Raw genomic sequence first — 11,196 nt, 5'->3', positions numbered from 1 at the left:
TCACACCCACTAGGATGGTATCACTTAAAAAAATGGCCAATATCAAGTCCTAACAAGGATGTGGATAAATTGGAAGCGTCATACGTGGCTGGTGAGAACGTAAAATGGTGCTGCTACTTTGGGAAACAAAGTGGCAGTTCCTTAAAAGGTTAAACATAGAGTTACCACGTGACCCAGCAATTCCAGTCTAGATATAGAATCCAGAGAAATAAAAACATACATCTACATAAAAAAATCTATCTATGAATATTCATAGCAGCATTATTCACAACTGGCAAAAAGCGGAAACCACCCATATGTCCATCAACCGATAAATGGATAAACAAAATATGATACTATTTCCCTACCATGCGATATTATTTGTTCACAAAAAGCAATGAAGTATTGATGACATGGACGAACCTTGAAAACATTATGTTAAGTGAAAGAAACCAGTCACAACAGGCAAATCCGTAAAGATAGAAAGTAGATTAGCAGTTGCCAGTGGCTGGGGCTGGGGAGAACGAAGAGAATGCGTGCTAATAGGTACAGCGTTTCTTTTTGGGGTGATCAAAATCCGTTCTAAAATTGTGGTCAATAGTTGTACAACTGCGGAGTATACTAAATGCGGAGTATCTTAAATGGGTGAATTGTCTGCTACAAATCATATCTCCTAAAAGCTTTTAAAATGCAGAGATCATTAAAGCAAAATTGAAAAATAAAGTGGGTTTTTAAGTCACCATCTCAGAGACACCGTTGTCCCCGAGCACTTCCACCTTCCTACTATTGTCTTGGACCAACCAGTGTTCTTCCGGCAGTCTGTAAGCAAGGAGCACCTAACAGCTGATGACCTGGGGACCCCTCATGGCCTACAAACTCTTCTTTCTTGGCCCCTAGCACATTTAAAAGATTTTCAAGCTTAGTTACCAACATTTCACAGCTAGAAGAGTTCACATTAAATGTGGATTTCTGGCTTCTCCAGAGAACAAAACAAAACAGAGTGAGAAAATAGATCTGACTTGATGGCCACCCTGGACCTACATTTCCCACGTGGAAAAATGACACTATCCTCTTTAGGGCATGATGCCCTTCCTAGTTTGCCCCTGTACACCCAGTCTGCATCATTTCGTTGTCACTTCTTTTTAGTCCCTTAGGGACATCTGAGTTTACACTGCCAGCTCACACCTTTCCCTGCATCACAATTTTCTTATTTTGCATCCCATTCCCTCAGGCCCTATTTGATGACTGGCGAATCCTGGGGTTTCTAACCTTGGTAGCATATCAGAATCTCCTGGGGCCAAAGTAAAAAATCCCTATGTAAAGGTGCACCCCTGACAGGTTAAATCAGAACCTTCAGGGCAAGGGTGGGGGGTGCAGGCACAAGCCTAACAGTAAAAACCCAAAGAAAAAATCCTACTTCCTAGGTGATTGCAATTTATATCTAGGGAAGCGAGCCACTGGGCTCATCTGCTAATTCAACTCAAGGAAAAGATTTTAGTATCCAGTAAAGGTTTAATGGCCTTTCAGATAACTTTTATTTTTCAACCATTGCCTCAGTGAGTTAATGACGTGGAAATTAAAGGCAAAACTAAAAGGATGGTTTTGGTTAGGTGAATGTTTTACTTGATTTTCAAAGCAGAGTGGGTGGCTGATTGGACCTCAACATAACTGTCATTTTTATAACTAGTCATATTAAAAGATTTTGTAATCATTACACCAAGCATGGACAAGTCATGGTGCCTTTACAGTGGGGCCTCTCTGTTATTTTTTAAAACAGCAAGATTTTTAATCAATGAATTTGAATTGTTATGGAGACCTTCTGTGGGTCCTGGCAATGTCACTGGGGCTGACAAGTTAACGGGTTTGTGAGGCCATGAGTGGTCAAAACAGCAAGACAGGAACACGTGCTGGCAGCCATTGATAAAGACTTACTGAAGTGACAAGACTTTTGTTTCTTATCATCTCCAGTTCAGATGGAAGCTTTGAAGGCATTCTGCAGTGGGCGATGGGGTCGGGGTGCGGTGTGGGGATGGGGAGAGCTCCTCTCTCCCCACCCCCCTTCCTCCCCCCAGAAGTCCTTCCCCTAGAGGATTCACAGAAGGCTCTAGGTAGAGAAAACATGTGTTAGGCACGAGCAGTCCCCTCCTACCTTGCAGGCCTGTCCTTCAAGGTTCTCTTGAACTTCACTGCTTCGAATCAGGAATCCAAGGCTCTCCTTAAAGCCTACTAGAAAGTGCTGTAGGTTGAATCTCCCCTCCCAGGACCCCAACAGGCCAACAAACGGCACCCCTTGGAAAGTGCGAGTGCAGCCTAGCTAGAAGCCTGGGCCGCGGGCTGGGACTGGGCGGTCACTGCGGGGATAATACCCGCGGCCGCACCCCGGGGCAGGTGGGGCGTCCACTGCACCTGCAAACCGCGCGCCTCGGCTCGGCCCCCTTGCATCCCCGCAGTCTAGCCCACCCGGGAGAGGCCGCGTGCGGGGCCGCAGTGGGGAGGGGGCGTCGGCTGCGGCGGGGAGGGAGACACGCGGCGAGGCAGGGGAGGGGGGCGCGGCGGGCGGCGGTACTGTCCAGGGGGAGGCGGGCGGAGGGAAGGCGCTGCCGCCGCCGCCGCTGCCGCCTCTCTGGCGGCGACACAGACGCCGGGAGCGGCCAAAGCGGTGAGTCGCTGTGCCTTCCCTCCGATTCTCTGGAGCCTGGGCACATCGGAGTTGCAAGCGGGGCGGGGTGTGCGGGGGCCGGCGGCGCCGGGAGCGGCTGCTGTGGGGACCCGCGTGCTCGGAGCCCGGCGGCACAGGGGTGGGCGCGAGGAGCGCGCGGTCCTGAGGACCTGGTCCCTGCAGCCATTCCCGGTGCAGCTCACCCGGTCAGTTCCCCTGTCCTGCCCTCAGTGCCTCGGAGGGAAAATAAAACAAAGCCAAAGACCCTGGGTGGCCGGAAAGGGGAGAGCAACTTTGCGGACGGACGCGCTGAGGCGCGCGGGGCAGGCAGTATGGGGGCGCACTAGGTCGGAAGGGGGCGTTCGTGCGCCTGGTGGCCCCGGGGACTTCTGGAGCAACCTTTCAGGGCGGGGGTTGGGGTCGACGGCGCTCGCTGGTTCCCGGGGCTGCAGAGTCCGCCCTGAGAGTCTACAGAAGGCGTGTGTGTGATGTGGGGACCTGGGGAGGGGGCTTGGGGAGCCACCAAAGGCGGTAGTTGAACCCAGAGGAGGAAGTAGCATGCGTTTGGGACTCCGACCTGAAAGATTTGCGACTCTTGCCCTCGGGGACTCGGGAAGGGGTGTGCTGGGGAGATGTGTTTGAGTGTTTTTCAGTGCATACCGATTTATTTTTAGCTTCCAGAGAAGCAGGATGTGCAAAGTGGGTTGTATCAGCCCGGGAGGGGCAGGAGGTCTCCCTGTCCGCAGGAAATGCACAAGTTTCTTGCTGCAGATGCTTGCTTTAAGCCCAGAGAAAGAAAGCCTTTTGGCTCTCTGAAGACCTCCCCGCCAGGGCCACTTTCTTCCTGAGGGTCTGAGGCTGCAGGTCAGGCCGGTCAAGCGTGCCTCTGTTGTTAAACGCTGGCCCCAAATGCTGGTACGCGTTCTGTTCGCAGGGCAACTGGTGTGAAACACAGACGTAGGGCTGCCAAGGTCTCGCTTGCTGAGAAGGAAACCACACACGCTTGCTCAAAGTTTTCCCAGCTTTGTCTGACTTGAAAATAACAGACTTAAGCAGCTGTATTACCAAGAGCAGGATTCTCGGTCTAGGCTTCTCAGACCTAATTGGCAATGCCTGTGGGTCTTTACCTCGGCCTGGGAGACGCCTGTGTTTGAGGGTCAAATGCAGGACGCAGGGGCGGCAGAGGAGGAGGGGGTGGTGTGATGGGAGTGTGGGCGTATGGGAGGGGCACCATTGGGAGCTGAGTACAGATCTGGGGAGGGGCTTCCGTCAGCGGAGGAGGCTGGAGAAGCTGAAACCCAAGTGTTCTGGTGCCCCAGCTAGGCCCCTGGAAATTGCCCCGGAGTCTCCCCCGTTTCAGCTAGTCAGCAGCAGTCCTGAGGACCCGCTCTCTGTAAGTGTGCCAGGTGAATGGGCTGTGAGGAGCATGGGCTGTGCCGCCAAACCGCAGGCTCTGAGTTCTGGCTGGGACACGAGTAGCTCCCAGACCCTGGGCTCCTTACTTCTCTGTGTTTCCTGATCTGTGGCATGAGGTTGATAAGAGGTTGCGGACCTATCTCAGGTTCGTTGGGCAGATAAAATGAATTAATACACGGAAAGCACGTCACACAGTGCTTTGTCATTAGTAAGTGCGGCATAAATGTGAGCTCTCGTCGTATGTTGTTGTTGTCAAGCCCCCTTTTCCCTCTTCCTGCTGCCACTGATTTAGTTGACGACCTTCTCTCTTGCCTGAATTGCTCCAGTGGCCTTCACACCGGCTCCTTGCTCTGCATCAGGACGCGCCTGCCCCAGTCCATTCTCCGAACTGCAACTAGAATGCTCGTTTTGTCTTTTTTTTTTTTCAACGTTTTTTTATTTATTTATTTTTGGGACAGAGAGAGACAGAGCATGAACGGGGGAGGGGCAGAGAGAGAGGGAGACACAGAATCGGAAACAGGCTCCAGGCTCCGAGCCATCAGCCCAGAGCCCGACGCGGGGCTCGAACTCACGGACCGCGAGATCGTGACCTGGCTGAAGTCGGACGCTTAACCGACTGCGCCACCCAGGCGCCCCTAGAATGCTCGTTTTGAAAGCAAAAATCCGACTCCAGTCCTTCTGCTTAATTTCCGTCAGAGGTTTTCTGTGGCTTTCGGGGTAGAGTTCGGGCTCCAGGGAATTTCATGACCTCACTCTTGTTTCCTCACCAGCCTCATCTCCCAAGCCTCTCCTCGTGTAGCTTCAGCTCAGCACTGAGCTGGGCTCACCCTTCCTCGTCTGGGCAACTCCTGTGAATTTTTCCCTACTGCCTACCAGCAGACCTCTTGCCCCCCACCCCCCCACGTTCCCAGCTAATTGTGCTGCCCTAGCTTGGCGCCCTGCATCATCATCTACACATCAGTCAGTCTTCCCTACCTGCAGGTGCCTTGAGGGGTGGATTGTGGGCCTCAGAAAATGTTTGTTGAATTGAATAAATAAATGCAGGTCAAACAAAGTTTAATTCTTCTCACTAAAGCCAGAAGCAAACGTGGAGAATAATAGAAAGACAAAACCAATCTTTAGTATAGTACTGTACCATAAAAAAGTTGGGAAATAACTAAGGAGCAAGATGTTGGTCAAAAGCAGTGTGGCATGCTATCTTGTCACCATTTCAGAGGTATTTGTTTAAATTATAAAGGGTCAGACTAATAATGGAGAGATGTAGTGATTTGAACTCTTCCCTTTACTCGTAAAAAGGTGAGGGGGGGTCTCACATTTGGCTGTGACGGATAGAGGTCTAGCGCTTTGAAGAGGTCGTGCAGTGAATTTGGTTCTGGAGGCAGAGGTGAATGTTACCACATGCATGGACTTTGTAGCTCTTCCTGGGATTGTGGCTTCCCCTGGAGTGTGGATTTCGGCTTGTCCTGGGATTGGTATGAAGAGAGCAGAGTTCCTCTGTTACATTTCAGGTGATTCAGTATGTTCTGTGGGTGCATTTCCAAGCGTTCCATTACCGGGTTCCCGGGATCCATGCAGAGGGAGCTAAGGTGGTTCCCAGTTCCCTGGGACAGCCTGAGTCTGATTTCTAGGCTCCAGAACGGGCGTGGGGGGTTGTATAGCTGAGGAATCAAGAATGCTTGTTTACATTTTTAAAGGGCCGTAAACAAAACAAATCAAAATACAGAGAAGAATATGCAACAGAGACCATGCCTAAAATAATTACTACCTAGTGGTTTATAGAAAAATGTTGTCAACTGCTGTTCTGGAGCTGAGACCATAGGTTTCATTTCTCATATCATCTTTTTTTAAAAAATCTTTTTTTTAACGTTTATTTATTTTTGAGACAGAGAGAGAGAGACAGAGCATGAACGGTGGAGGAGCAGAGAGAGAGGGAGACACAGAATGGGAAGCAGGCTCCAGGCTCTGAGCCATCAGCCCAGAGCCCGACGCGGGGCTCAAACTCACGGACCGCGAGATGGCGAGATCGTGACCTGAGCTGAAGTCGGATGCTTAACCGACTGAGCCACCCAGGCGCCCCTCTCATATCATCTTTGATTGATTGATAGTGGCTGCCTAGAGACCCGGGCTGAATAGGAATCCAAGGCTGAATCCAGGCTCGGCAGGAAAGAGTGCTGTGATCAATTAGTGGTGTCTGTTGGGGTGCGGGATTAGACAGTGGTGGCATATAATCTTTGTCCTTACCACCCCTCTATCTGTGTCACCGTGAAAGAGAGTATCATTGAAGGATAATGAAGGCAGACGTCAGGGACAGAGTGCACCAATTTAAAAAGTCATCCTTAGAAGAAGCCAGGAAATTTCTACCATTACCATAAACTATCACTATAGTTAATATTAGTAGCTTCCATTTATCAAGTGCGTACTATGTATGTACATGAGGATCCCATTTAAACTTTGTAATAATTTTTCAGGAGATATTTTAATTAGGACTCAATTCTGTTGCAAGTGTCAAACAACTTTAAAAAAAAAAAAAGGAACGTTATTTTGTCTCTTCTAACTCTTCAGTCCAGAGAAATATACTTCAGGTATGGCTTAATCCAGGGTTTAAGCATCATTACCAGGACCTGGTGTCTCTCTCTCTCCATTTCTTGATTTGTTTTTTGAAGTTGGCACCATTTTTAGGCTCCATTTAAACCATTGTGGGCTTAAATCCAGCTAGAAAGTGAGACCCTCTATTCCAGCATCGCTTGCAATGACTAGCTGTGACTTTATTGGCTTTGATAGGATCCAGTGCCTCTTCCTGTGGCTGGAGGGCCATATACTAGTAGAGCTTGGGCTTGGTCACAGGTTTTATCTTTGAGCCATAGGCTAAGGAGTAGGAGCAGGGTCATTTTCCAGATGAACATTGTTAGAATACATTGTTATACTGTCACCAGAAGATGGGCCAATGGATGTTGGATTGCAAAGCAACAGATGTCCACTATAGTGCTGTTAGTATAGATGAGGGAAACAAGTTTAGGGACACTCAGTAACTTGCACAAGGACACATGGCTAGTAAACAGTTGAGTTCTGACTTGCAACCCACAATTTCTACCCTTAGTATAATTATTCTACACTTAGTAGAATTGTTTATGAACAGAACAATTTTTTTTTTAAGTAGGATCCATGTCCAACGTGGGGCTTGAACTCACGACCTTGAGGTTGAGAGTCTCATGCTCCACTGACTGAGCCAGCCAGGCGTTCCATTAACAGAACAGTTTGAAATGAGTTTAGTAAAAAGCTCTGTCCTCTTATTTCTGAAAATATAGCTAACTACAAGAAATGTTAGGTATTGGCTGGCTGGCTAGAAGATAGGAGGAAAAGGAAGACACACACTACTTTGGCTGGATTTTTACTCACATTTTCAACCAATATTCTTTGGCAGTTTCCACATGTTCAACACTGTGTTAAGTACCAGTGATATGTGATGAATAAGATCTAGTCTCCTACCTTTAAGAATTTCAGATTTCAACATGAAATTGCAAGACGTCATTAGGGGACAGACTCATTGGAAGGAGGACCATGTGGGAGGAGGTGCAGGAGCAGAGCCCCCTTGGTGTGGACAGTGACCTTCCAGTGTGTTTTGCTGACATGTCCCCAGTACAGTGTTTTGTGTGATAGGCAAGCGATAAGCATTTCTTGAATGTTATCTTTTTTTTTATTGTGGTTAAATATAAATAACACAACATTTACCATTTTAACCATTTTTAAGTTTAAAGTTCTGTGGCATCAAGTACATTCATATTCTTGTGCAACTGTCACCACCATTCATCTCCAGAACTTTTTCATCTTTCCAAACTGAAACTCTAAACCCATTATATAAAAACTCGCCCTGCCCCCAACTCTCCCCCCAGCCCCTGGCAACCACCATTCATTCTTTCTGTCTGTATGCATTTGACGACCTTAGGTGCCTTATGTTAAGTGGAATCATACAGTATTTGTCATTTTGTGACTGGTTTATGTCACTTAGCATAATGTCTTCGAGGCTCATCCATGTCGTATCATGTGTCCAAATTTCTTTCCTTTTTAGGGCTGCATAATACTCCACTGCATGGATAGACCACATTTTATTGATCCATTCATTTGTCAGTGGGCACTTGGGTGACTTCCACCTTTTGGCTATTGTGAATAATGTGGCTATGAACGTGGATGTGTAAAATATCTGTTTGAGTCCCTGCTTTCAATTCTTTTGCGTCTGGGCCCAGAAGTGGAATTGCTTATCGTATGATTTTTCGAGGAACTGCCATACTGTTTTTGACAGCAGCTACCATTTTACATGCCCCCCAGCAGTCTACACAGGTTCCAATTCCTCCACTTCCTTGCCCACACTTGCTGTTTTCGGTTTTTTAAAAAATATGCAATAGCCGTCCTAGTGGGTGTGAAATGCTTAGTATTAAAAGTAGGTTGGGATCAAACTGTGAGGGACGGTAGCAGAATCTGAATTTCATCTGGAGGAGCTGTTGAGTATTTGTGGCAAGAGCATGATCACTTCCCCACATTAAAGAGAGAGTGAAGAGAAGAAAGACAGCAGAAGAGTTAGGGGGTTATTTTAATTATTCAGATGAAAGAGAACCTAATAGTTTTCTCCACATTTATACAACTGTGGATATTACATTTATTGCCACACTAAATGGTATTGGACTTGGGGAGGAAAGGTAAATGTGGCACCGAGGTATCCCATGACCAAAGATGCCACAGACGAGTTAAGTTGACTGCTGCTGCTAATAATGACAGTAATGATTCCAAATGCCTTTATGCACTTTCTGTGAACATGGCAGTATTCTAAACATTAATTGATTCTGATAAAATCCTTTCAACGGTTTATCAACCAGGGTCCCCTAAGGAGGCAGATGACATACTCAAAGGGTATAACTGAAGAAAGTTTAATGAAGGGACTATTTACAAAGATGTGGGCAGGGTTTTTTCTTTTTTAGTGTTTATTTATTTTTGAGAGACAGAGAGAGAGAGAGAGAGACAGAGCATGAGTGGGGGAGGGGCAGAGAGAGGGAGACCCAGAATCAGAAGCAGGCTCCAGGCTCTGAGTTGTCAGCACAGAGCCCGATGCGGGGCTTGACCTCACAAACTGTGAGATCGTGACCTGAGCCAAAGTCAGACACTTAACTGACCGAGCCCCGCAGGCGCCCCATAAATATGTGGGCAGGGTTAAGGGAAATCACCAAGAGTGGCCAGCAATGCATGTAAATCTTTACTACTCCAGCCCTGAAAGGGGGATGTGAGAGAGAGGTTTCTGGAATTACTCTTCAGTAGAGGAATATAGCTACACTCAAACTGTGGCCTGGTGTGGAGGCATCCAGATGAGGGTCCCCAACCACTCTTTTCTCCCCTCTCTGATTTCTGCTGGTGCCTCTCAACCTAACCAGAAGCCAGAGGGCAAGAAAACTTGATGTAAGGACTACCTTGTATCTAGAAATGAGCCTCCTAGGGCTGAGAGTGGAGTGAGGCTGGATCTGGAGAGGAAAACAGAGAGGATCCAGCAGGAGGGAACACTGCTATGATGATCCTTATTTCACAGGTGAGGGAACTGAAGCATCAAGAGGTTGAATGACCTACCCAAGGTCACTAATAACTAATGGGGCTGGGATAGAAACCCAGGGAATATTTCCACTGTACATCCAGTCAGATCTGGAATGTTAGGTTTCCCCCAGACCTGTGTGTTTAGATTCTTTGGGAATAATCTGATTTGTACAAACTTAGCTTGGCTCTCAAAATGTAGAGGAAGTGACTGCTCAGAATTTCCCCCTTCCCCCCCCTAAATAACAACACGTATTTCATATGTGTCATAACTGAATGATTGTATTGAGATTAAAAAAATATTTTCTGGGACGCCTGGGTGGCTCAGTTGGTTAAGCATGCGACTTCAGCTCAGGTCATGATTTTGTGGTCTGTGGGCTCGAGCCCTGCATCAGGCTCTGTGCTGACAGCTCAGAGCCTGGAGCCCACTTCACATTCTGTGGCTCCCCCTCTCTCTGCCCCTCCCCTGCTTGCACTCTGCCTCTATCTCTCTCAAAAATAAATAAAGCATTAAAAAATTAAAAAATATCTTTTCTATGTAATTGGTGGGGATAACAGTAAGTCCTTGAAACCTGTATGAGAAAGATATGTTTGTTTTGTTTTGCTTTTAGCGAAAAGCTCCAAAGGAGTTGACAGTGTAACCTGGCCGCTTAAACATTAATGAGACCTCGGGCTGCGTTTTAGAAGAGTTTCCAGTACAAGGGAGATGGTATTTCCCTCTGTGCTATCCTGGCAGGAGTGAATGGAGAAAGAAAGCAATGTCTAGTGTGGGGTCACTAGTGGGCCCCCCCTCCCCCAAGGCATGACTATAGGGCTTTCTAGCCAGAAAAAGCTCTGTGCTTTTTTTTAATTTTTAATTTTTTATTCTGGGCTCAGAAGTAGGCTCCCTGTGCAAACAAAATGGGCTGCATTGGAAGGCCTCATATTTTCCATTCCCGGAGGTTGTGAGGCTGAGGCCATAGGTGAGAGATGTGGCTGAGGGCTTATGTTAGTTTCCTGTGGCCTCTGTAACAAATTACCACAAACTGGGTGGCTTAAAATAACAGAAATGTTTGTTCTCACCGTTCTGGAGGCCAGAAGTCCAAAATCAAGGTATTAGCACGGCTGAGCCTCCAGAGGCTTTGGGGGAGAAGTCTTTGCTCGCCCATGCCAGGGGCTGGTGGCTGGATTCTGTCATGATGCCCCTAGATTTGATTTACTGCTTGGGTTCTAGGTTCCTTGACACAGCAGGGGTTTTGTAAACACTTTTGATCTACTGAAATTTTATTGTAACTTTAAACCACCAAACGAACAAGACAGCTGAAAATCTACCATTCTTTGTTTCTGACATGGGGCGTGAGTGAAAGAGGCTATCAAAAACCAGTCTGACCCCTGCCTCAGATGGAAGTTTCCTTGCTTTGCTTTGCCCAGTGGCCTTCGAGGAAACGAGTGGGAGAGAGACACTGGCCCTGTTCTGGCTTCTCACCTGGGGCTTTCCCAGATGCTTTCAAAACGATGCTCCGAGGAAGGCTAAGGATTTTGGCGTCTTTCAGGAAATGGAAACAGAAGCAGTATAGGCTCTAGTTTCTAGGCTT

General features: G+C 47.5%; 1 protein-coding gene across 3 annotated transcripts in view; it reads left to right on the top strand.

The window, feature by feature from the left end:
* Positions 1-3,896: 3,896 nt before the first annotated feature.
* NCALD (neurocalcin delta) overlaps positions 3,897-11,196 on the top strand; it is a 404,491-nt gene continuing 397,191 nt past the window's right edge. For all 3 annotated transcript variants that reach the window (XM_019822967.2, XM_023248608.2, XM_045049528.1), the window contains exon 1: positions 3,897-4,031. The gene's annotated coding sequence lies outside the window, so the exon portion shown is untranslated. The remainder of the gene's footprint in view (positions 4,032-11,196) is intronic.

Source organism: Felis catus, chromosome F2 (genome assembly GCF_018350175.1).
Source record: "Felis catus isolate Fca126 chromosome F2, F.catus_Fca126_mat1.0, whole genome shotgun sequence".
Classification (NCBI taxonomy): domain Eukaryota; kingdom Metazoa; phylum Chordata; class Mammalia; order Carnivora; family Felidae; genus Felis; species Felis catus.
This window is presented reverse-complemented; position numbering and strand designations above follow the sequence as displayed.